At 45.7% G+C, this 24,968-nt stretch overlaps 1 long non-coding RNA gene across 1 annotated transcript in view; it reads left to right on the top strand.

The window, feature by feature from the left end:
• The window catches only part of LOC120998689, a 56,422-nt gene that overhangs the window by 2,057 nt on the left and 29,397 nt on the right, over window positions 1-24,968 (top strand). The window contains exon 2 of the long non-coding RNA XR_005778463.1: window positions 10,177-10,183. This is a non-coding gene — a long non-coding RNA (uncharacterized LOC120998689). The remainder of the gene's footprint in view (window positions 1-10,176; window positions 10,184-24,968) is intronic.

Raw genomic sequence — 24,968 nt, 5'->3', positions numbered from 1 at the left:
CATAGTCCGGAGAATGTGCCAAATTGTTCAATAATGGATATCACTCTCGGTAAAGTGCACTCCACGGAGTCCATGTACAAAATGAGGTCGTCAGCATATAGGCCCAGCCTATCCTCTCTGTTACCTAACTTTATACCAATATATACATCATCTTGACGAATTCTCAGCGCTAGATGTTCTATAGCTACTGCAAATAACAAGGGAGAAAGGGGGCATCCCTGCCTGGTACCTCTGTATAGTCTAAACGTGGATGATAAACAGCTATTAATCAATATGTTCGCAGATGGGGAGCTATATAGTATATTGATCCACTTGATAAACCTAGGACCAAAGCCAAAAAACTGCAAGACCTGCACCAAGAAGGGCCACTCGACAGAATCAAATGCCTTGGCGGTATCCAAGGCCGCCAAAGCCCATGATCTCCCATCCGTACATCCCACCTGAGCAATAACCTGCGCTCTACGTATGTTGCTAGAGGTAGATCTGCCTGGTATAAAACCTGATTGGTCGTCATGTATGATAGTAGATATGACTCTGTTCAGTCTATTCGCTAATAACTTAGTTAGAATTTTGTAATCTAAGTTCAACAGCGAAATAGGCCTGTATGAACCGCATTCTAGGGGTTCCTTATCAGGTTTTAATAAAACTACAATGGAAGCCTCGTATAGTGACTCCGGAAGGACACCTCTGTCCAAAGACTTCTTATACATGCGCAGGAGCTGCGGCGCTAGAATCTCCACATATTTGGAGTATACCTCCAATGGTATCCCCTCCGGCCCGGGGGCCTTACCCAGATTTAACCCTGCGATCGCCTCACTTACTTCTTCCAGTGTAATCTCTCCATCTAGTATTTCCCTATCCGCCTCAGATAATTGTGGGTGAGTTACTTCCTGTAAATAATTCTCTAATGACTGAGGAGAATACTCAGCGTGGGAACAGTAGAGGTCCTGGTAAAATTCCCTGAATCGGTCTAGAATACCCCCAGGGTCCGACACCACTGTTCCATCTTTGTTCGAGATGCCAAGTATCGGTGGGGACATGTTATTCCTCCTCACTATCTGCGCCAGGACTTTACCCACTCTGCTTCCCTGTTCAAAGGTCTGTTGCTTCAAAAAGAGCATTTTGCGGTCTCCCTTCTCCTGCAAGTGGTTCATATAATTCCTACCTTTCAGCAACCAGTCCTTCCTATTCTCCTCGGTGGGATCTAAGATAAACGCACATTCAGCATTTCTGCACTGCATGCCTAACCCCTCCTCTTTTCGGCGAGTGACCTTCTTGATATATGAGATGGAGGATTTCAGACATCCACGCAGGAAGGCCTTCAGAGTATCCCACAATAAGGCCGGGTCCGTATCAGCTGGGTGAGCCATTAAGAAGGTGTGAAGTTGATCGGGCACCCTATCATTCAGAGATATTAGAGACAACCAAAATGGGTGAATACGTTGTTTGGGTGTTCGGGTTGCCACGTAAGGGTCAATTAGTGAGGCCATTATTGGTGCATGGTCAGATGGGCCTTGGAACCCATATCGGATCTCTCGTATTGCCATAAAGGTGCCAGGGGTGCCCAGGAGGTAGTCAATCCTAGACAGAGCTCCCCTAGAGGGTGTAAAACAAGAATATTCTATCCTGTCTGGATATCTCTCTCTCCATACGTCCATCCATCCCAGCTCAGACAGAAGGCGCGCTAGAGCGGTTTTATTTAAGGGCCGTCCAGACTGACCAGCAGACGGATTGCGAAATCTGTCTTTCGAGTCATCCAGTATCATATTAAGGTCTCCCATGCCGAGAATCCCGGCAGTGGGGAACTGTGCTGCAAATCCCGCCGCTGCCTGAAGTAATGATAGACTGGCCGGAGGAGGATTGTACATATTCATAACCACGTATGGCATACCATTTATGTGAGCATAAACAAAAACAAATTTCCCCTCTGGGTCAATACTCGTGTGGTGCGGTTCCCATCTGACTGCTCGATGAATCAACAACGACACCCCTTTAGAGTATGAGTTCCCATACGTGTTTTCCACCCATTGAGCCCAGGGTTTCCGCACCCTCCCCCCGGTTTCAACTGTGAGGTGCGTTTCCTGTAATCCTAGGATATGGGGAGCATAACTTCGGATATGTGAAAATACAGCCATGCGTTTCCTGGGCCCGCCTAGCCCTCTGACGTTCCAAGACATTACTCTAATGTCTGCCATAGTGGGCACCAGATAATGGAGGAGGATTGAATCCCAGATGCTGGGGAACACTATGGCAGAGGAAATGTATATGGCTCATAATACTCAGTAAGCGACTGTACATTTTAGAAAAAGCGAATAACATAAGGCATACATTTAACCACCCAAACAGAGGGTGAACCAGTAGAACATAAACATGGCCTTTGTAGCTAGTGGCCTCGTACATTGGGGGACCTGCACGGTTTATAGGGATGTCAACCCAGTGCAGGTAGAGTAGCGGACCTCCACCATTTGCAGTGGGGTGTGCCGACTGGATATTCACTATCAACCCAGTAACGTGTATATATGTATGTGATTAACCCTCAACAACTCTGAGTCCAGATACAAAAGAGGTAATACATCACCAAGTGAGGACCCAGGTAAAATGGAGGAGTAAGAACATAGGACAGCCGCGTCACATATTCTGTGTAGAATGTCCTAAGTCTCTTTTGATGACAGTGGATCTTCATCCATTCCCAAATCAGTTTGGAGGGGAACGGCGAGGTCTCCCAGAAAGCCAGTCCTCCGCCTCGGCAGGTGTAGAGAAGAATAACGATTTTTCGCCGTCGACGATCCTCAACCGCGCAGGGTATGCCATGGAGTATTTGAAATTCATCTCACGGAGTCGTCTTTTAATGGAGACAAAGGTAGCCCTTCTTTTTTGCAGGTCAGCGGAAAAGTCCGGGTATAAAGATATATTCGCCGAGCCCAGAGTAATAGCCTGTGCGACTCTGGCTTGCGCCAATTTAACATGCGGGCAAGTAAAGGCCTTGGCGGGGCACCCGGCGGCAGCGGTCTGGCTGGGACACGATGCGCTCTCTCAACAGCGTAAGCAGTGGAGAAGGTAGCGTTCGGGAATACCTCCTTGAACCACCCCTCCAGGAAAGCCGCCGGGTCGGCACCCTCCGCCCGTTCAGGCATGCCTATGATGCGCACATTATTGCGACGCGCGCGATTCTCCAAGTCATCGCATTTCTGGCGGTACAGCTCCACAGAAGCCTCCACGGCTGTAATTCTCGCCGGCAGGGGAGTAGTAATGTCCTCCAGGTCAGACACTCTGGTTTCGGTGAGTTTAACTCTCTCCCGCAGCTGCTGTATGTCATGCCGCAGTAGGCCCAAATCTACCCTGACCTCCTCTATCTTCCCTGTCAGGGAGACCTGGCAACCCGTAATAGCCGCCATCAGCTGCTGGTGAGAGGTCTGCAGGGTAAGTTCTGGCGCGTCCTCTGTGTCAGTCGGAGGCTGTTGCAAGGACTGACTCCGCGTGCTGGCTGTGCGGGATGGTGAAGAGGCCGCTGCGCCATGTTGGGAGTCCTGCCTGGCGAACTCCTTAAGCCGCTCCGCCGCCAAATGTGCCTTGCTGGGACTCATGGTGCGCAACCGGGCTCAGTATTAGGTTCAGACTTCCTCGCTGAGGGTAAAATCAACAGTCGGTGAGTACAGGATGGCTCAGGATTACTGGTGGAAGACGGAGCTGCTCTCAGATGCGACCGTCCATGACGGCAGTTAGCCACGCCCCCCCGGCATCTTAGTTAAAAAAAAAAAGATGTGCGCCATACGGGTCCCTCTCCTCTGCCCTCACTACCGCAGGACCACCCTGTCTGGTGGTATCACGCTGGGCCCGTGTCATATCGGACAAGGAGGACCTCTCATAGTTCCCAATCCTCCCTCCGGCCAACGGTACTTGTCACCCTTCCATAGGCGGAATATTTGCAATACTTCGGGATGCAGTACTTGCCTTACCTTATTGTCCCCTGCCACAGGTGGACTAAGTATAGTATCAGTGCCGGACGTATGATTTCCCCCTTCTGTAGGTGGCATAATTGCATCTCCACTGGGTTCCGTACCTGCCGTATGCGTTAGCCCCTTCCTTAGGTCGCGCAATGACATTATCACTGGCTACAATGTGTGCTGTATACATTACCCCATTAATTAGGTGAATTAATTGCACTCCCACGGGGTACAGGACTCGCCACATGCACTATATCTCGCCGTGGGCATTAACCCACTTCATTGGTGTCATATTTTCCCTTCCACTGGCTTAGGTACTTGCCGTATGCATTCCACCTTCAATAAGTATGGTAATTGCACCACCATTGGATACGGTCCGACTGTCGCGCTATCCTTCCATAGGCGGAGTGTTGCACATCACCCTGCTTCCTGGTGCATTTCCCTTTCCAAAGTGATCCACTAGCAGGGGAATAACTAAGCGTCTTGGGATGCTGCAATTCAACTGGCAACGGTCAGTACCCGCGGGTGCCCGTTACTCTTTCGCTAGTGGTATATGGGTGCCGCCAGTGGATACGTTGGCTATTCCTCATTGTATCCTTCTTTTCCTTTGGTGCTGGTTTTGGGCAGGGGGTTACCTAGCATCACTTCTGTGTCATGGAGACCCCTCATTTCCGTGGGTCTCCATTGTTACAGTCGTCATGATATGGTCCGCATCAATACGTAGTGCGTACACCATTGCACATATATGGTGAGTACGTTCCAGCGAGTCGAGTGTTCATTGACTCTGTATTCTCTAGCCACCACTCCTTCTTTGGGAATTGGTTATGCTGGCACTCTGGTTTAGCTGCTACAGCTTGTTCTCCTCCACAGGTGCAGCCTTTCGCCAATGCTCGAGTTTGTGGTCGCTGCAGTGGGACATTCCCCTCAGGTAGGGGTCCTACCCTGGCGCTAGTGTAGAATAACGTCCAGCATTTCTCTATTTTTCAAGAAATGCTTTAGAAGGAGCCCAACAAAATGCGCAAAGTTCGTGATGAAAGATAAAAATTAGAAGGATTTAATTCTCATAAAAAGAAAGGTTACAAAGTTTAGAAAGAAAAATAAGTACAGCAGATGAATCTTAAAAGGTTACAAGCAAGCAATAAACCAATTTAAAATGAATGAAAAAGTAATTCCCTTAAAGTAACATGTATGTGTGAGTCTGTGTGTGTAGAGAGCAACAGGTGTCCGTCCAAGAATGCTCTGCTCTAGTCAAAAGATGAAGCCTTCTTTATAGTCTGACTCTCCATTGAGGTGTATTGTATCCTAAATTTAGCATTGTAACAAACATATATGGTTAGCTAGTAGAATCCCTTACATCATGGTTTCCTAATTGCTCCTTATATGTCAAGCTAATAATAATATGCTGAAGTAGGAGAATTCCTAACCTTACCAAATGCTATTGTCGTCTCAACCTGTCAAAAATTGACATTCAACACAAGTGCTGACCTTCCATGGTCCTTAAAATACCCTATCCTACTAAAAAGTGTTAGTTTATTATTTTACATTTCCCCCTGATTATGATTTGAAATATAAATCTTCAATCATAACCTCCTAATATAACACAATTACTCATCATTCGTATCTCATTCGTATCACATTCACTCATTGACCATGTTATAGCACTTGGTTGTTTGATCAATTTTTGATTCAGTATTCCATATAGAATTGGTATACTGAGTTCTTTTTAACATTTCTTTCAAAATGTTATCTCCTTTGTTAATTTCCTTCTTTATATTACTATATGTTTTCCTAATCCTATACATAACAAAAACTTGATAGATAATACACAAAAATATAATAATAAATATAATAATAATAGGATGGGATAACGTATTCTCAACTGCTGTTTGTGTAGAAAATTTTGACCACATATTTACAGATTTCTTCAATTTTCCCCACCAAGACGTTCCAGACATGATATTCCATTCATGTTCTATTTCTGATAATTGTCCTTGTTTATGATTAAATGCAATTTCTGCTTCTTTTATTTGTTCACTTAATATTTTTAAAAGACCTTTATCTTTTTTAATTTCTTTTGTCCACTCATCCCACGGAAATTTGTCAATTTGAGTGAGATTAAATTTCATTGGAAGGATTTTCAATTGGGTTGTATTTATAGAAGAAATATTGAGTCTTCCTAAATTCATAGAGATTGCTCTCCAGTCTCCTTCCAAACAATATAAACCCTTGGTTAAATTCTCGTGATGTACACAAGAAGAAAAGAATGCTACAACCTTTTCTTTCTCAGACATCACTTGTACACAAACTTTGTTTGGACCAACTTGAGTTACCAAATCATGAATTGAGTATACATTCTCAATTCGTGCATGGCAAGAAGTTTGATTATGGAAACAAGAATGATAAATCTCCTTATCTTGTTTCAGTAAACAGATTATTTTAGAAACAAAGTGTAAACATGAAGAAAGATCCAATTGTTCTATATGAGTACCATCATATGCAAATTCCGTATATTGCAATTGATAAAAAATCAATTGTGTTTCACTCACGGGAACTCCTAAAACAGTTACTGGAATTACCATTTGTTCTCTTCCAGCTACTGGAATCAATGAGGTAGCTATACATGTGTTCTTATTACATCCTAACCACTTATTTACCCATAAATCTATGTGTCTCATACTATAATTATATTCCATAGGTAAATTTTCCAATAAACCAAGTGGAGTAATTCCACTTTGTAAAGCCTGAGCCATTATTTTTAAATTCGTAGAATATTCTATTTGGATTTCCATACATGCCCTGGCTACTTCTGACTCTTGTTCACTTTGGATCAAACCTAAAGTAACATCTTGAAGATGTGAAACAGAAGATCCTAAAACAACTACAGAATTAACAATCATTTTCTCTAAAAGTTGGTTTAGACTTTTCTGTACTTTAATTCCTTTCTTTTCCAGATAACCTATGTTTTTTAAATCTGATTGTAATGAATTTACATTCATTGTATTTACCAAGCTTCCAAAGGTATCTATTCCTCCTAAAATACCTTCTACTATACCTCTTTTAGTTCTGGTTTGCTTGGAAACACTCTTTTTAAACCATCTTTCTAAACCTTCCTCCATATTAGCAAGATGCTTTCCACATTTAGGATATTTTGATGATATTTTCCAGTCTGATATATTAAATGTCTACATTATGGTGACATATTTATCATTCCTCAAAAGAGGCTTGGACTGGAAATGGTTAATCTGGAAAGGACTAGATGATTCAAATTTGTCTTTGGTACAAATATTTTCTGTAGGTGACCATACAGTAACATTTACAGTTTCACATTGTTTATGGTTGTTTATAGTTAATATGCAACACTGATAAATTCCTGAATCTTTAGGAGATGGATGATCTTGATAAAATATAAACTTTTTATCAAACCATTTCGCATTTCCAAATTGACCTCTATGAATTACATTAGTTGGACCATTTGATAAACTACCTAAAAATACCTCTCCTTTAGTCCATGTTATCACAGATTCGGATGGAATCTCTAATCTTGTGCTGCATTTTAAATATAATGGATTAGTTTCTTCCTGAATATTTACCAATGTTGGAGAAACTTGAAGTTCGGGATTAATAACATTTGTTCCTATGAAGTTAATGGTTATGTTAACTACAACAGGTTCCCTAATTATTTGGAATCTCCAATTTTTCACCCAATCTTCATCAACCTTTCCTGTTATGGGAAGAATAGATGGATCCATTATTTTTACATAGTTCTGGGTTTGAAACCAAATTTCCTCTCGAGATTTTCCCACTTTTCCTAATGCTATCTTATCATTTGTGAGGTCTCCGGACCATGTAGCTGACTCATTTCCTTTTATCACAATACTCCAGTATAATACATCTATTGATGTACATTCCCATGAACCAGTTCTATTGTTATGTATGAATGTTCCTTGTAATTGTGTGAACTTTGGTTTGGGTCCTGCTGTTGCATGTAATTCAATGTGTGTATCATGTCTGAAGTGTATTTCAATACAACAGCTAGCACCAAAAACCCATACAAAGACTTCCGGAAATGTCTCTGGAATTGTCCTGAATTTGTTCTTCCAGAAAATCCTCAAGACGAAATCCTCTTCTTCTTCGTGCAAGGATTGAAGTCTCTTTGTCATGATTACTCTTTTTATCATCAAGGAATTCTGCGAACGTAGCAGTTGTAAATATCATCATCAACAATGACATTCCCATCATTAAACAGCTTTTCTGAAGACATCCTTGTTTGTTGTGGATTGTGTATAACGTTAAGAATTTCATTCCCTGTGAAGAAAAGCAGTATCATTATTTTGGTACATACAATTTGCACTGATCAACATGTACCCACAGTTTTTGTTGTCTGCGAGTATTCGTTGAAGCATTTGGTGCTCTTTGAACCAAAATCATTACTTGTCCCATAGTGTCAATTATTTCAAAGGGACCTTCCCAATTGCTTTCCCAAGGTCCACTCTTCCTGAAGGTCTTAATCATTACAAAAGCACCTTTTACAAATTTAGAAGAGTGAGGTGGTATCATGTGTTGCATTTTAGATGCAGCATATGGAAGAATTGTACTTAAATTCTCCTGCAATAACTGTAACCACCTAGACCTTGCTATTGCATCTTTTTGAGGTGTAGACAAGAATGGTTCGTTTGGGAATATTAATGGCATTGTTCTTTCCGTCATTAATTCAAATGGAGTATACTGTGTTGTAGAGGAAACGGTTCCTCTTATACTCATAAGAACAAAGGGTACTGCATCAACCCATGTATTTCCTTTGTCTAATAACATTTTTGCAATTCTTGTCTTAATTGTTCGGTTCATTCTTTCCACAATGCCTGCAGATTGTGGGTGATACGATACATGGAACTGTTGTTGTACTCCTAGAATAGCACAAACTGTCTGCATGATTTTTCCTGTAAAATGACTTCCTCTGTCAGAGGTAATCATTCTTGGGATCCCCCAAGTACAAAACACATGATTTACCAATGCCCTTGCTGTAGACAGAGCATCATCTTTCCTGACAGGTAAGATCTCTACCCATTTTGAAAAATACATCCACCACCACTAATGCATACCTGAGTCCATGTTTACCTGAAGGTAGAGGACCAATGTAGTCTATCTGTAATGTAGACCAAGGACCATCAGCAGGTGCAATTCGTAAAAGTGGAGGTTTTTGTCCTTTAGGTCGTGGGTTGACTTGAGCACAAATGAGACATGACTGAACAACATCTTGGACAGTCTTCTCCATTTTGTCCCAATAAAATTTCTCTTTGAGAACTCCTAACAATTTTTCCTGACCCAAATGACCTAAACTCTCATGATTGTATTTGGTGAATTCCATTTGTAAATGTTTTGGGACAACAGGACGCAATTCCCCCTGACAGTCATGACACAAAACCCTGTTTTCACAAACAAAGGGAGGTTTAGGATCAACCTGAGAAGCAGCAAGGGACGAATCCTTCGCTTGTTCTTCTGCAAAAGAAGGAAAATGCGTGTCTGTTTTCCTCACTGGTAAAGCTTTCAAAGATTCAATTTCTTCCTTCAACTCTCCTGTCATAGCTGCTTCCTTAGCCAATGTGTCTACAGTGTTGTTTCCAATAACTAACTCATGTTCGCCTTTCTTATGTGCTGGGACTTTGATTATAGCATAGCTATTAGGATTTTTTGAAGCTATTTTGAATATGTCCTTGAGTGTATCACTATGAACCAGGACCTTGTTAGAGGAATCTACAAATCCTCTCCTCTCCCACACTGGCAAATAGTCTGTCAGTGATCTCACGACATATGAGCTGTCACTATAAATGACCAATGGATTCTTGTTTTCTTTCTCATCCATTGTCAGTACAGTCTTGACTGCTTCTAATTCTGCTCTCTGAGCTGAATAATGTCCTGGCAATCTATGCTGAACTGCATATCCTCTTTCTGGATACCAGATAGCATAACCTGTATAGTACTTTCCCCCTGAACAGTATCGTGAACCATCAACAAATACTGGTTCATCACTGTTCTCTGCATCTCTCCTAAACAAGCTAGGATATGATTCATAAAATGTTTCTGAACATTCATGAGTTTTCCCTTCATACTGCATTAATTGAGGAAGTACATACTTGGCCTTGTGATCAATCTCAATTTGTTTTGATGATAAGGACAACAACCAATGTGCAAATCTTTGATTTGACACACCTGGGAGGTTTTTCTCAAGGAGAAGTTTTAGTGTGGAGTGAGGAGTCTGCAGAATGATTTTGTTAAATCCAACAATGTGTTCTGTTGCCTTAACAGCAAAATAAACACCCACCAAATGTTTTGCACAAATTTCAAACCCTTTTTCCACAGGTGTGAGAAGCTTAGAGAAATAGCCCAAAATCCGCCATTCTCCCCCTTGCAACTGCAAGAGTACAGCTGACACAGCCGTGTCTGAGGTGTGAACCTGCAAAGCAAAAGGTGACTGAGTCATAGCTGTTGACAATGCTGGAGAATTTTGCATATCTCTCTTTAGAAGTTCAAAAGCCTTCTGTTGTTCCTCTTCCCATGGCCCAAAGGAGTCATCATCTTTATTTTTCAAGAGATCATATAGAGGCTTAGCTTTTTCTGCAAACCCTTCTACAAATTCTCTGGAAAAGTTTACCAGACCCAAGAAATGTCTCAGAGCCTTGTGTGATGTTGAAATGGAAAGAGAAGCAATAGCTTCAATTCTTTCTTGAAGAGGCTGTCTCTTTCCTGGACTGATTAACACTCCAAGATATCTCACTTCAGTCTGCAACAGCTTGACTTTCTTGGTGTTCAATTTCAAACCTGCTTCGTGCATCAACGAAAATAATTCTGCTAAGAGAGACAAATGCAACTCTGTATCCTCAGTGGCTAAAAGAATATCATCAACATATTGCAACAGACAATCGGGTCTTGAAAATTTGGACAATACTTTTGCAACTGCCTGATGAAATATGCTAGGTGATAAATGAGCTCCTTGAGGCAATCTGCAAAATACATATTGCTCATCCATGAAACAAAATGCAAACTTGTATTGACAGCTCTTTGCAAGAGGAATGCTGAAAAAAACATTACTGATGTCTAAAACAGAGAAAAACTTAGCCTTGGCATTCAATCGTGCCATCATGTCATGAGTATCTGCAACAATGGGTGCCACATTTGGGGTATACTTATTCAGCAATCTTAGGTCCAATAACATTCGGTATGAACCATTAGGCTTCACAGTACACCACAGTGGATTGTTTGTTACTGAATTTGCCTTTCTAATGACACCTTGATCAAGCAGTTCCTGTATGATTTTAGACATGGGACCAATTGATTCAGGTGGCAATTTGTACTGCTTTTGGGGAGGAGGGTCTCTCCCCTCCACATTGACAAGTACATTTTTCATTGTGCCTACCTCATTCCTGAATTGTGCCCACAAAGAAGGAGTACATTGTACAATTTCTTTTAGAACTTCATCATCACCAGTTTCTGGCCACAAATGTTCAGAAGAAACAACTTCGGTTAGGCAAACAGTACCAACATGACTGTATTCAGTGGGATCAATGACTACAGGTTTAGATCCATCAACATCTTTCCAGATCACCTTATTTCCTAAGTCAATGACCCAACCCCATTTTTTCATTACCGCTTTTTCTACTAAAACCAACAATTGTACAAACAGGTGCATTTGGAGTTAGAGGCAAATCCTGTTTAGTCACACTTAATTGAGCTCCTGTGTCAATGAGAAATGTCATCTTTTTGCCCTGTAAGGATCCCCTTACAAAAGGTCTCCCACACTCATCCAGTGAAACTGGAGCTACTAATTCCAAAGGACGAGGGGTCAGAGTTCGTTCTAGTCATGGGGAAGGTAGAACGAAATCCATAAGATTTCCCCTTGTACGAATTATTCAATGTTAATTCTCTAATTTGTCTTATTAAAGGTGCATATGGTGATTGTGACTGATCCTGCTCTGGAGGAGGAGCAGTTGGCACAAAACCATTTTCTTTCCCTGCATTCTGTGTCTCATTTAGGAATTTCCTACATTGCCATTTTAAATGTCCTATTTTCACACAATAATAACAAGTAACTTGTCCTCTTTGAAATGACACCTTTTCTTTCTGTTTATATTGGTCTCTTTTCATGGGAGGGTTTGATTTAGGACGATTTGAATTTGTTACCTGATTTTCATCCTTTTTTTGGACTGCAGCAACTTTGACCCTTATACTACTTTGTTTTATTGATCTCCTTATTTGATCAATAAATGTTGCCGCTTCCTGTAACGTAGGCTTTCCTAGTGCTAACTCCCTGGAGACTGGATCAAGATATTTGAACCGTTTTACAAATGACTTTATCATTGCAGTGGGTTCAGAATCATCCTCAATTTCCATGACCATTCTATACGCCTGTTTAAATTTTATCAAGAATGCAAATGGATCATCCTGTAAAGTGGGCTTTAACATGTCAAGGATTTCAAATGTAGGAGTAGATTCTCCAGTAGTAAATAAAAGTAGTTGCCTCAATCGATCTGCTGGGGAACTATGTACTATTTCGTGCTCACCATTTACTCTTGGTGTGGTCTCTAATCTCCTTGCCATATGTGAGGGAAGCCATACTTTAAATACTTTGTTTTTCTGTTCATTATTTAGATTGAACTTATCAGTATTAGATTCAAAGATATCAGCATTGTGAAATGCATCCATCTTATCAGTATAAGCTGGGATATCTTTACAAATTTTTATTAACTGATCATGTATTTTTAAATTTAACTTGGCTGCCCTGTCATGTAATTTCCTCCTCCTGACTTCCTCAGCCTCTATGTCTTCATTTGCATCAGCTGGACTAGTGTCTGGAATGTAGGACGCACCCGTATCTATGCCACTTTTTGTAATAATAGAAACTTTTTTCGTACGATGGCATAATTTTGATATGAGCTGTGTCCTAGTTTCCATCTGATCTTCCAGATCTTCAATGTGTTGTGCCAAAATTTGACACTTTGGACAATCATTAAAATCATCCTCTTCTATGTGTTCCTGTGTGTCTGTATCATGTGTGTCTTTATTATTCACACATATACTATGTGTCTGAGTCTGTGGCTGCCTATCTTCAAGAACTAATGTATTGAATATTTTCACCATATGTAATACATTCCTGAGCTTCTTCTGCAATTTATCCATACACAACAACTGTTTGTCAATTCTTATGTTTTCTTCTTCACATTGACTATATAAACTTGCCCATAATTGTGCATTAGTATGACTACTTACAACTTTAAACTCCAATTTACTTTTATCTGAATAAGAATTAAGAAATTCCATTACTTACTCAGGTACCGAGTCCTTGATGTCCCCTTCTTACGTCTTCTTCCCACAGTCAATTTAAGGATCTCTGTGTAGTAAATTCTTTCCTCAAAGGCCTTCGTCTGTATTACGTCTGGGAAGTGACACTTGCAACAGATGTGTGGCTCACTTCTTCTTCTATAGGTTCGTTGTTGTTGTTTTCCTGAAGCTTGTAATAATAATAATTACACTCTTGGGCCCACCTCTTTACAAACTGAAGGAATTCAACAAAAATCCGCTGGCTCGCCAATGTAGAATAACGTCCAGCATTTCTCTATTTTTCAAGAAATGCTTTAGAAGGAGCCCAACAAAATGCGCAAAGTTCGTGATGAAAGATAAAAATTAGAAGGATTTAATTCTCATAAAAAGAAAGGTTACAAAGTTTAGAAAGAAAAATAAGTACAGCAGATGAATCTTAAAAGGTTACAAGCAAGCAATAAACCAATTTAAAATGAGTGAAAAAGTAATTCCCTTAAAGTAACATGTATGTGTGAGTCTGTGTGTGTAGAGAGCAACAGGTGTCCATCCAAGAATGCTCTGCTCTAGTCAAAAGATGAAGCCTTCTTTATAGTCTGACTCTCCATTGAGGTGTATTGTATCCTAAATTTAGCATTGTAACAAACATATATGGTTAGCTAGTAGAATCCCTTAAATCATGGTTTCCTAATTGCTCCTTATATGTAAAGCTAATAATAATATGCTGAAGTAGGAGAATTCCTAACCTTACCAAATGCTATTGTCGTCTCAACCTGTCAAAAATTGACATTCAACACAAGTGCTGACCTTCCATGGTCCTTAAAATACCCTATCCTACTAAAAAGTGTTAGTTTATTATTTTACAGCTAGCTTGGCAGTTGCACCTCTCCAGCGCCCTTCCGGGTAGAGTTTTAAAGATTCGCTCTACTTAACTGTGGCAGTATGGTAAGTGGCTTCTACGGATAGTCTTAGGCCTCCCCCATCAGTTTTGCGCTGATGGGGCAAGCGCCGCATACTACTGTGGGAGCGGTATTAAGTGACCACTACATACTTGGGTACTTACTCCACAGCTCTTTCGTCAGGCGGTGGACTCTTTTTAGCACTGAATTAGGTGGCCTATGTGGGTGGCCCCCTCCTCTGCTGGGGTATAGGGCTAGCAATACAGTGTGACTCCCCTTGCCTGCCTTCCTCCTCAGGCAGAGTTTTTTGCACAGCCACTTAATCCTTGGCTACTTCTGTATAGTGCCGGTCTCAGACGGGGAATGGGCTTAGACCTAGCCTATTCTTATCCTGTCTTTTCCTCTCTGGCTCATGGTTCATAGCCACCCCGCATGCCTTGATGGTTCCTACGTTACTACTTTCCCTCATCTGCATTGCATGGGGTATTCGTTTGGTGGCCTTCCATTCCAGGCACGCTCCGGTCCCGACTGGTGGGCTGTGGCGCCCTCCACATCCCTCCTTCTACAGGAACTCTCGGTGGTCGCTGCTTGGGCCGCGTGGTCTTGCAGGCGACTGTTCTTGATGCCTGCAGGGACGCTTACTTCCATGGGTCTCTGTTTTTTTCCCTCCCTGTGGACTGCTTTTGGACGTCCCACGGTTACTGTGTCCCCCAATGAATATGGGCGAGAAAAGGAGATTTTTGTATAACTTACCAGTAAAATCTCTTTCTCGCTCTTCATTGGGGGACACAGCACCCACCCAGTATTGTTGTCCGGCCACGGTTGTGGCTGTTGCTGGTTAGAACCCCGTTAGGTCTTTTGACATGGTTGGTGTACCACGTGTTTTCTTGGTTGGCTTGCTTCACCTACTGCTTGTACACAAACTGAAGCTCTCTCTCCAGGCTGGAGGGGGTATAGCTGCCAGGGGAGGAGCTAACAGCTTTTTACTACTGTCAACGCCTCCTAAAGGACATAGCCACGGTTACTGTGTCACCCAATGAAGAGCGAGAGAGATTTTACTGGTAAGTTATACAAAAATCTCCTTTTTAATACCGGGGCGGGGGGGTGAACTGCCCACCAATGATTTTAATACCGGGGAGGACGCACTGGAGGCTGATGGCAATGCACTGACTGGGGGCTGATGGAGAGGCACTGATTGGGGGGCCTGGGGGCTGATGGAGAGGCACTGGCGGGCGCTGGTAAGAGGCACTGGCGGGCGCTGGTAAGAGGCACTGGGCGCTGGTAAGAGGCACTGGGGGCTGATGGAGAGGCACTGGGGGCTGATGGAGAGGCACTGGGAGCTGGTGAGAGGCACTGGGGGCTGGTGAGAGGCACTGGGGGCTAATGGAGAGGCGCTGATGGAGAGGCACTGGGGTCTGGTGAGAGGCATGGGGGTCTTATCTGAGGTCTGATTGGGGTTCATTTATATTGGGGTCTGAGTTGAGGTGTGATCTGAGGTCTTATTGGGGTCTTATTAACATTGGGGATCTTATTGGGGCTGTTAGCTGAGGTCTGATTAACATTGTGGGTCTGATTGGTGGTCTGACCTGAGGTGTAATGAAAAATATTTTTTTTACGCAGCAGCTTGGAGAAAAAAGGCCTCACAGTCTCACACACTCCTTCTGCCCGGCCAAGCCTGTCAGCACCCCTGAGGCCAAGCCTGTCAGCACCCCTGAGGCCAAGCCTGTCAGCACCCCTGAGGCCAAGCCTGTCAGCACCCCTGAGGCCAAGCCTGTCAGCACCCGAGGCCAAGCCTGTCAGCACCCCTGAGGCCAAACCTGTCAGCACCCCTGAGGCCAAATCTGTCAGCACCCCTGAGGCCAAACCTGTCAGCACCCCTGAGGCCAATCTTTCCAGCACCCCTGAGTCTTCAGAACTGTAAGTAAATTATATATAAGGGGAGCATATGATATGAATTATGTCTAAACATAATAGCACAAATTCCAAGTTTTTGTTTACGTTTTATGTTGCACTGAATATTCTGCGGGGGGTCGGGTGGCAGTTCCCCCACTTTTTTTCCCAGGACTTAACCCCTGGATGGGGGGTGCGACTTAGAAAACTGGGCCATATTCAATGGGGCTTGGGCCCTGGTTCTTTTCAGACCCTAGCTACCACCCCTTAGTGGGAGGAGCCTGTAGCACAGAAACTTAACTAAGCTCCTACCACACAGTGCTGAGGAGCTGTCTGTGCCTTCATAGTAGAGCTGACCGTGAAGAACGGGACAAGGTAAGTAGTTACTGTGGTTGGTTGGTTTGTTTTTAACACTGAGGGCATGACTGAAGCGGGCACAATGGGCAGTAGTTTTGGGGGGATCTGACACCTGATGGCATGGCAGGAAATGCTGATGGCAGCCTGATGGTACTGGGAGGCAGCTGATGGCATCTGGGGGGGGAGACAATGGCACTGGGAGGGGAGGTCAGGGGGTGGGGGGCTCGACGGCAGCTGAAGCTGATGGCACTGGGGGGAGGGGAGCCTGGCATTTACAGGGTGCAGATGATGGCACTGGGAAGGGAAGTCAGGGGGTGGGGGCTCTCCAGCAACTGAAGCTGATGGCACTGGGGAGAGGAGAGCCTGGCATCTGGAGGGTGCAGATGGTGGCACTGGGGGCATGTAGGGGGAGCCTTCATGGCGGTGGGGGTGGTGTTAATACGTTTTTAATTATTAATTTTTAATTTTTTTTTTATTAGAGTAGTCAATTAGTCGTTGGATTAATCAATAGAATACATGCTGACACTGTTATGGGAGTATCAGATGCCGACCTACTGCCCAGAGATTGCTTTTATAGCTCTGGACTCAATTTGCCCACTTTGATCAGGGGTCGGTTTCGAGATGACCATGGGCTAGGCAATGGCACTCATCACCTCGTTGATGCGGCCTGCCAGAGGGCTGGCAGGCCAAGCTCATTTTCAAGCCCGGGATGACTTCCATAGCTCTGGGCTGAGTTTTCAAAGTTTGAGCAGGAGTCGATTTCCACATGACCATGGGCTACAAAGCGCCATGTAGAACTTCCATGGACCAGTATGAAAGAAGGTGAGAGCGATAACACCAAATTTAACTCACCTGGGGGGCGTGGCTGAGCAGACGTGCTGAGCAGAGCTCCCGCATCATCTCATCCGGTTATCCCGAATAGAACCCCTTGAATCCGAATTTAATTCACCTAAGTTGAAGCCCCGATACTGCTGAAGTCTGCCCGCTCAAGTGTGGGACTTTTATTGCCGAGTTGTGAGCTGAGATGGGCCCGAAGCGAGACTCTAAAGGTCCGAGCAGAGAGTTGCAAGATGGCGCCGGGCCTGACACGCCGAGGCGCAGTGACCGCGCAAAAGATATCCAGCGAGAGGCGGCTGCCAAACTGGGGAGATTCACGCACACATCAGAACCCCCAGACCTACCTGAATCAAGCGTGAAGTGAGACAGACCATCGTCTCACCCTGACACCGATCGTGAAGGTGAGGAGGATAGAGGGCACGATTTGTCTCCCCGCGGATCCAACAGATATGAGGCGCTGAGATCCTGCACAGAATCGGATGGCACTGAGGGTATGGAGTCAGGTATAGAAGAGCCTACCCTTAAAGATGTGCTGAAAGCCATCACTCAGTGTGGGAAATCGCTAACGGCCCTGAGGATGCAGGTGGGCTCCATAAAGGAAGATGTGTCTATAGTGCGTCATGACCTAAAGCGCTTGGCAGACCGCACAACTGCTCTGGAAGGCCGGGTAGGGGAAATTGAGCATGTTGTACCCTCCCTCAAGAGAGCCTCTGCTGATCACACACAGAAAATAGCTCTTTTAATGGCTAAACAGGACGATCTCGAAAATCGTTTGCGAAGGAATAATGTTTGTATAGTGGGAGTGCCGGAGAAGGTTGAAGGGACTAACCCGACCGATTATTTCGAAACATGGGCAAGAGATACCTTTGGGAAAGAGACTTTGACCCCCCTCTTTGCAGTCGAAAGGGCCCATAGGGTCCCCACCAGGCCGTTACCGCCAGGCGCTCCACCAAGACCGGTTCTTATGAAGATCCTGCATTATAAGGATAGAGATATACTCCTGTGTAAGGCCCGAGAACAACCTGATCTAACCATTGGAGGTCAGAAGGTGTCGCTGTTTCCAGACTACTCTATGGAGGTCCAGAAGCGGAGGTCGCGGTTCCTGGATATAAAGAGGCGGTTGCGCAGCCTGAACGTCCCCTACTCAATGCTGTATCCAGCGCGGCTACGGATAGTCGCTTTGGGCAGAACCACTTTCTTTGAAGATCCTAAGAAGGCCCTCCGATGGGTGGACAGTCACGAAAACAGTTTGAGGAATGCTGATCCACAGGCGGATGATGGCTGAAGGGCGATTATTGTGGTTCGGTTTGCATGACTGAGTTTATTGAGCGTGTGTGATACTGTGTCTGTGTGATGAGGCAGTCATGTGCGCAGGGTTAGCGGTCATATTATCAGAAGTTTACTGTTCCAATGTATTTTATGCTAGCGGAATTTTGAGTACCACTTATGTACTAGGTTCGTAAAGTATATGGAGGATTATTGAAGAGATAGTGTGGGGGGTGGGAAGCAAGTGTATTGTATATTGTATTGTGGCGAGAAAAGCATAGCTTGAATAACTAGACTAAGCCACGGCTTGCCACTAAAGGTCTAGACCGCACGAGCTGGTGGTTCTGACACGGTTGACTTTTTGAACCTGCAGTCCCTCCGGAAGAGAGAGCGGGGACCTGTCAAACACACCGGTGACCTTGTCCTAGACTATCTAGGGGCAGGATTGATTGTGTGTTTTTCTTTTCTTTTCTTTCCTGTCTTGTTTTTGTTTCGTTTGTCTTTGTCTAAATGTTGGGGGATACGGTTAGCTTAAGGGCCAGGTTGTGCAGGAATATGCTACCACTTACAGCGAAAATGCAGCTGAAGCGCGTTGCTGGGATAGATCAGACTCAGATTCGCCTCATTTACAGTTGGTCGTATTGTTCTAATGGCTAGTAGGGTGACTTTTTTCAGCTGGAACGTTAGGGGGATAAAGGAGGCCAATAAAAGACGAGCGGTGTTGGATGGCATGGGGAAGTATTAGCCCCTGATTTGCTGTCTCCAGGAGACTCATTTACTACCGGATCAAACTAGCATTCTCACACCGAGATGGGCTGGTCACTGCTTCCATGCCACCTATTCTACTTATGCACGGGGGGTGAGCATCTTAGTACACAGGTCTATTGCGTTCTCATGTTTCTCCCAGAATATTGACAGAGAGGGCAGATATGTGTATTTGCATTGCTCCTTATACTCCGTGGAATGTGTAATTATTGGGGTCTATATTCCCCCACCATACTCCTCACAGGTGATGAAAATGTTAATAGCTTTGATAGCGGAACGGCCTAATGTGCCTACAATAGTGTTAGGCGATTTTAACAATGTACCCAGCTTGTCATTGGATAAATTTCATGCCTCTCCACAGGTTGTCAGCAGCGATCTCACTCCCTTCGGCCGGTTACTACAGGAAGCAGCCATTTTGGACTTCTGGAGGTTGAGGTACCCCGACACCAAGCAGTTCTCCTGTCGCTCCAGCACATATGGTTCCTTGTCCAGAATTGATTTCATTCTGGGCAATGAAGAAATGGGTTATTTGCTAGATGACATTAGACAAATTTCTGACCATTCACCGATTGTGGCGACCTTTCAGATGTTGCCATCCGTGTCGCGCAGATCTACTAATTGGAAGTTCAACCCCTATTGGCTGAATATCCTAGTTGATCTGTCAGATGTCAGGGACGCCTTAAATAATTTTTTTTAACATAATCTCCCTTCTGCCGGCAGGATAGTAGTGTGGGACACGATGAAGGCTTTTCTGCGGGGAGTACTGGCTGCTAGAATTAATGGTCGGAAAAAAGAGAATAGTGCTCTTACCAGACACTTGCTTATGGCAGTGGAGACAGCAGAGAATAATTATGTAGAAAACCCTATACCAGAGCATGAATCTCAGTGGAGAGAGGCGCAGCAGCAGTTAGACGACCACTTGCTACGAAATGCCCGTAATAGGCGGTTTTTCTTGAAGCAAACGTATTATGAGGAAGGGGAAAAGGCAGGCAGGTTGTTGGCTCTGATTACTAGGGCTCAACAGAAGTCTAATTACTTGCCGGCGCTGCGCGACACGGATGGTATGGTGCAGGTTACTACTGAAAAAATATCCCGGGTATTGTTAGGATTTTATCAGAATCTATATACTTCTAAATCTGTAGCCACGGAAACTGACATCAAAAATTTTCTCCATCCCCTACGACTACCCACTCTAGATCAGGATCAAAGGACACTCCTGCTGGACTGCAGGAGCTCCCAGGACCGTCTTATTAAACCACCTGGTAAGTCCATCTAGTAAGAAGCATGCAGCAGTGTCTTGCAAGCGCCTGACAGATTAGGGAGGGTGCTTAGGTACTGGTGGTCCCCCTTCCCAATCCCCATGGTCATGTGGGGTCGTCTGGCCCCTATAATGGTGATGGTCAATGCTGAAGCTGCTCCTTTTTAATGGTGTCATGCTTTGAGGGGTGGGGACGGGGTGTTAACCCCTCCCTCTCAGGAGGTTATATAGTTCTTCCCTCAGCCTCAGTGCTTTTTCTTTTCCGTGAAAGCCAAGTTTGGTAGGTACTGACTGGCTCTGTCCACTCCAAGATGACCGCAAGGGACGCTTCCCTTAGGGATGCCCTTCTGGCGAGATACTCTGAGGGAGGCGAGGGCTGGCTGCATTCGTTTTTGAGAAGCCTCAGCTCCCCTCAGCCCTCCTCCTCCTCCTCTGCCCCTTGCCTTTTTGAGCGAGACGGTGCTGCCGCAGTGTACAGGCAGCAATGTCGTTTTCAAAAGGGGGCCGGAGATCCGCACGGCATACCCTCCCTCCCGCTCGTTTTGGTCACAGCCCACCGGCCATGCCCACTGTTCGTTCCCGGGCTGCCCGCACTCACCTCAGTTCCCCAGTCGGCGCATGCGCCGCTCCGTTTGGCCGGCATGTTTGGGATGCGCTGCAGTGCGTTTTAGCCCCGCCCCTTCCGCCCTCATCTTCTCCCAGCACTCCGGAGCTAGGCAGCGCGTGGCAGGCGAGTCTTGTTAATAACATGGGTGCGCATGTCAGTTCTGCGGCCCATGATTCCCCCCGACCCCCCCTCCTTCCCAGCCCACAGCGTCGGCAGTTTTTTCAGGCTGTAAGAGGCAGCCCTGAATCAACCAGCAGCATTTCCAGCACTTATATCTATGCAGACTGTCATGTTTCCCTCCGACCACCAGAGGACACTGTGACTAAACAGGAACCTGAGTTGTGCTGGCCAGAGGCTAAGAAAGAGTTAAAGGGGTTATCCCACTTAGCAGTTTCATACTTACCTGCTGCCACCGCGCGTTCACTTCCTGGATTCTGGCTGGGGGCGGGCTTCATCTTGATTGAAGTCTTCTCCCGGCCGGGCCGCGCGCTGGACTGAACGCGCACGCTGCCGCGCATGCGCAATGTGACTTATTTCTGGCCAGTATAGTACAGAGCCGGCGTGCGCGTTCGCAGCTCTGTACTATTCTGGCCGGGAAGAAGTCACCGTCGCGCATGCGCGGCAGCGTGCGCGTTCCGGACAGCGAGTGGCCCGGCCGGGAGAAAAGAAGAAGTCTTCTGGGCAAGCGCGACCATCGGGATCTTGCGGAAGAGCGGTGGTCGTAACCAGGGGAGACCGAGTCACAACAATAAGGTAAGTGGGGATGAATTTTCTCCTAATCGGTGGGAATTTGTTAATAAAGTATATTTACAAAAATGATCACTGTCAAATCATTAACAGATTTAACAGTGATCATTATGATGGGATAACCCCTTTAAGAAGTTTTTCCCGGGCTGTTCCAGAAGTTGCTGGGGCCTTGCTGAGATAACAGGGAGAGATAGACTGCTGAGAGATAACAGAAAAAGACTGTAGCAGCAGGAGGCTATAATAGCTGAGATTTTCCTGACATCTGTGGAGCTGCACACAGAGGACTTCACTGTGTATTCCAGAGGAGTGGGACCGTGTGTAGAGACCAGTACAAGCCGGATCCTTCCTGCCAGAGCTGGAACTAGGTGAAGATCTGCATCTGTTGAGATCAGAGAGAGAAAGACAGCCAAGCAAGCGACCGGACCTGGAGCCAGACTGCATCTCATTATACCCAGGAGAATCTGCAGAACTGTGAGTGGCAACGGTGCTTTCCTGTGATAGGTTATAGAGTCAGGGACTTAGTCAGTGTGCTGTAGAAGCGTCCCCTGGGTAGCAGGGCTAGATAGGTAATTTGTAGTGAGAGTAGCTTGCAAGCTGACTGCTTACTGTTTAGCTTATTCTGTGTATATGCAAAACTCCATTGCCATTGTTGTTGATTTATGTTCACCTGTTAATACCATTCCTGTCTTTGACCCATTGTGCCTCTGGTGCGGTGGTACTGTATTGTTACTCAGGTTTTCCGGCAGTTTCATTTTGCTCCTTAATAAAGCCGGTTTTTGCTTCAGTCTCCTTGTCCACTGTACTGTACTTAACCGCTCTCCCTCCTCTGACCGCTACAAGGCGGTAGCCAAGGGGGTGTGGATGTTGCCCCTATGGCTGTAGATGGTGGCAAGGGCCAGTTGGGGGCAGCTGGTATACAGCAGGACCCCCCTATTGTAGTCAACCTCCCCCCGCCACCCCTCCCCCCCGCTTCCATTGCCAGGTCGCGCAGGCGCAGGGAGATTTCTGTGTCTTCTACCTCCTCCCATGAGAGCAGGAGGCGCTACCGTCGTAATTCCCTCAGGCGCCAATCCCGTCACCATTCCAGGGATTCCGGGAGAAGTAGGCGTTCCAGGTCCTCTAGATGGTGCTCTCCGTCATCTTCGGATGGATTGATGGGCGCATCTGAGGAGTCTGGCCGGACGTCACGTTCAAAGCGTAAGAGGCAGGTGCCTAGTCATGCATCCAGGGCTCCCAGCCTGGCACCAACAGCGGAACCCCGGGTTGAGGTCCCGGAACCCGGTAGTTCCTCGGCGACGACAACTGCCGCACCTGGTGAGTACCAATATACCGGGGCGCTGGTTAAGTGGCGGCCGGCCGGCGGTGCCCCTCAGGCTGCGCCGACTGAACGGCTGAGCGCTCTAGTAAGAATCCCCCAGGCGGCACAGCACTGAGCCGGCGGCCGGAGATTATGTACAGACAGTCCAGAGCCTCAGTGAAGCCGTGGGGGTGCAGCAGACGAGAGAGACTGACACCGCTGTCTCTCTGATCTGACTGAGCTTACCTTCAGGCTGAGGGTGGAGGCGGAGCTGGATGGAAGGCTGGGTAGCTCAGGGGCGCACAGCCGCGCACTGGGCGCCCTGATCCCTACGTTTACGCCCCCCCTGACCCCTCCCACCCTTGAGCACGCAGAGTAGAGAGGGGGTGGAGCGAAGAAGGAAGGGAAGGCCACTGAGCAGCCGAGCAGCCAGCCACCAGCAATTTCCTGCTTCCCAGTGCCTTCTGGGACAGAAGTGGGCTCCTGGAGTGCAGCTGCTTTCTTCTTCCCCAGGGCGACATTGGTGTTTGTCTCTAGTCCCCAGAGTCCCCAGAGCCAGACTGCAGACAGACTGCAGACAGAGACAAGATTATCTTATTGTCCTGGTGGTAAGTAGACAATGCAATATGTTTATTATTTAATTGTTTAGTTATTAATACTACATTGGAAACTAATTTACCTAACATTAAAAGGACACTATAGTCCCAGAACCACTACAGTTTAATGTAGTGGTACTGGTGTCTATAGCCTGTTCCTGCAGAGAAAAGACACTGTGCAGTACTGGTGTTACAGGACCACTATAGTGCCAGGAAAGCAAACTCATTTTCCTGCCACTATATAGTTGTTAGGAGTGGGGCACCCTCGTGTCCCCCTCCCACTGGGCTGAAGGGGTTAAAACCCCTTCAGCCACTTACCTTTCTCCAGCGCCGGCACTGGGAACTCTTCTCCCAGATCCTCCTCTCAGCTGCGAATGCACATGCGCACACATTCAAAACTATGTACCGCGTCTTCCCACTAATTTTCACAGTGAGAATCGCGGAAGCACCTCTAGCGGCTGTCAGGGAGACAGCTACAAGAAGCTTGATTAACACTAAGGGAAACATAGCAGTTCTTTTAATTTAAAGGCTGTGAAAGGGGTGGAACATATGTGATGTCATGATATGGGCAGATCATCTTATAAGAGGGGGGCGGCAATTTTTATCTTGCCTAGGGCGGCAAAAATCCTTGTACCCGTCCTGAACGGAGGGTCCAGTCAAGCGTTTGTCTTTTTTGGGGATTGAAATTGATTCCGTTGATATGGTTTTCCGATTGCCTCTCGAGAAGATCTGGAAACTGCAGTATTTAATTGAAGGTTTCCTAGCAGCACGGAAAGTTACCCTTCAACAGTTACAGTCTTTGTTGGGTCTGCTTTGAAGCATAATATTTATTGCAGGGTTTGCCATGTTCCAGGTGTTGATAACAAAATTGCTGACGCCCTTTTCCGTTTTCATTGGCAGGTTTTTCGGGAACTGCTTCCAGAGGCGGAGCAAGCCGGGGAGGAATGTCCACAGCACCTAATGCGTTTGGTGGTCAGCAGCTGAAGTCCCTTATCAGTTCATCGGTGGCTCTGGTAACTTGGCAGGCTCACGGTAAGGCCTGGGCTGACTGGTTGTCGGGGGTTGGTTCGAGAGATGTGGCTTCTCATAATGGTCTCCGCTTGGAAGCGACAGTTGAGTGGTTGCTCAAGTTGAGATCTATGGGAGTGTCGGCGCCAGTGGCTCAGAGCCGGTTGTCCGGAGTAGCCTTCCTCTTC

This window comes from Bufo bufo, chromosome 4 (genome assembly GCF_905171765.1).
Source record: "Bufo bufo chromosome 4, aBufBuf1.1, whole genome shotgun sequence".
In the NCBI taxonomy this organism is placed as follows: domain Eukaryota; kingdom Metazoa; phylum Chordata; class Amphibia; order Anura; family Bufonidae; genus Bufo; species Bufo bufo.
This window is presented reverse-complemented; position numbering and strand designations above follow the sequence as displayed.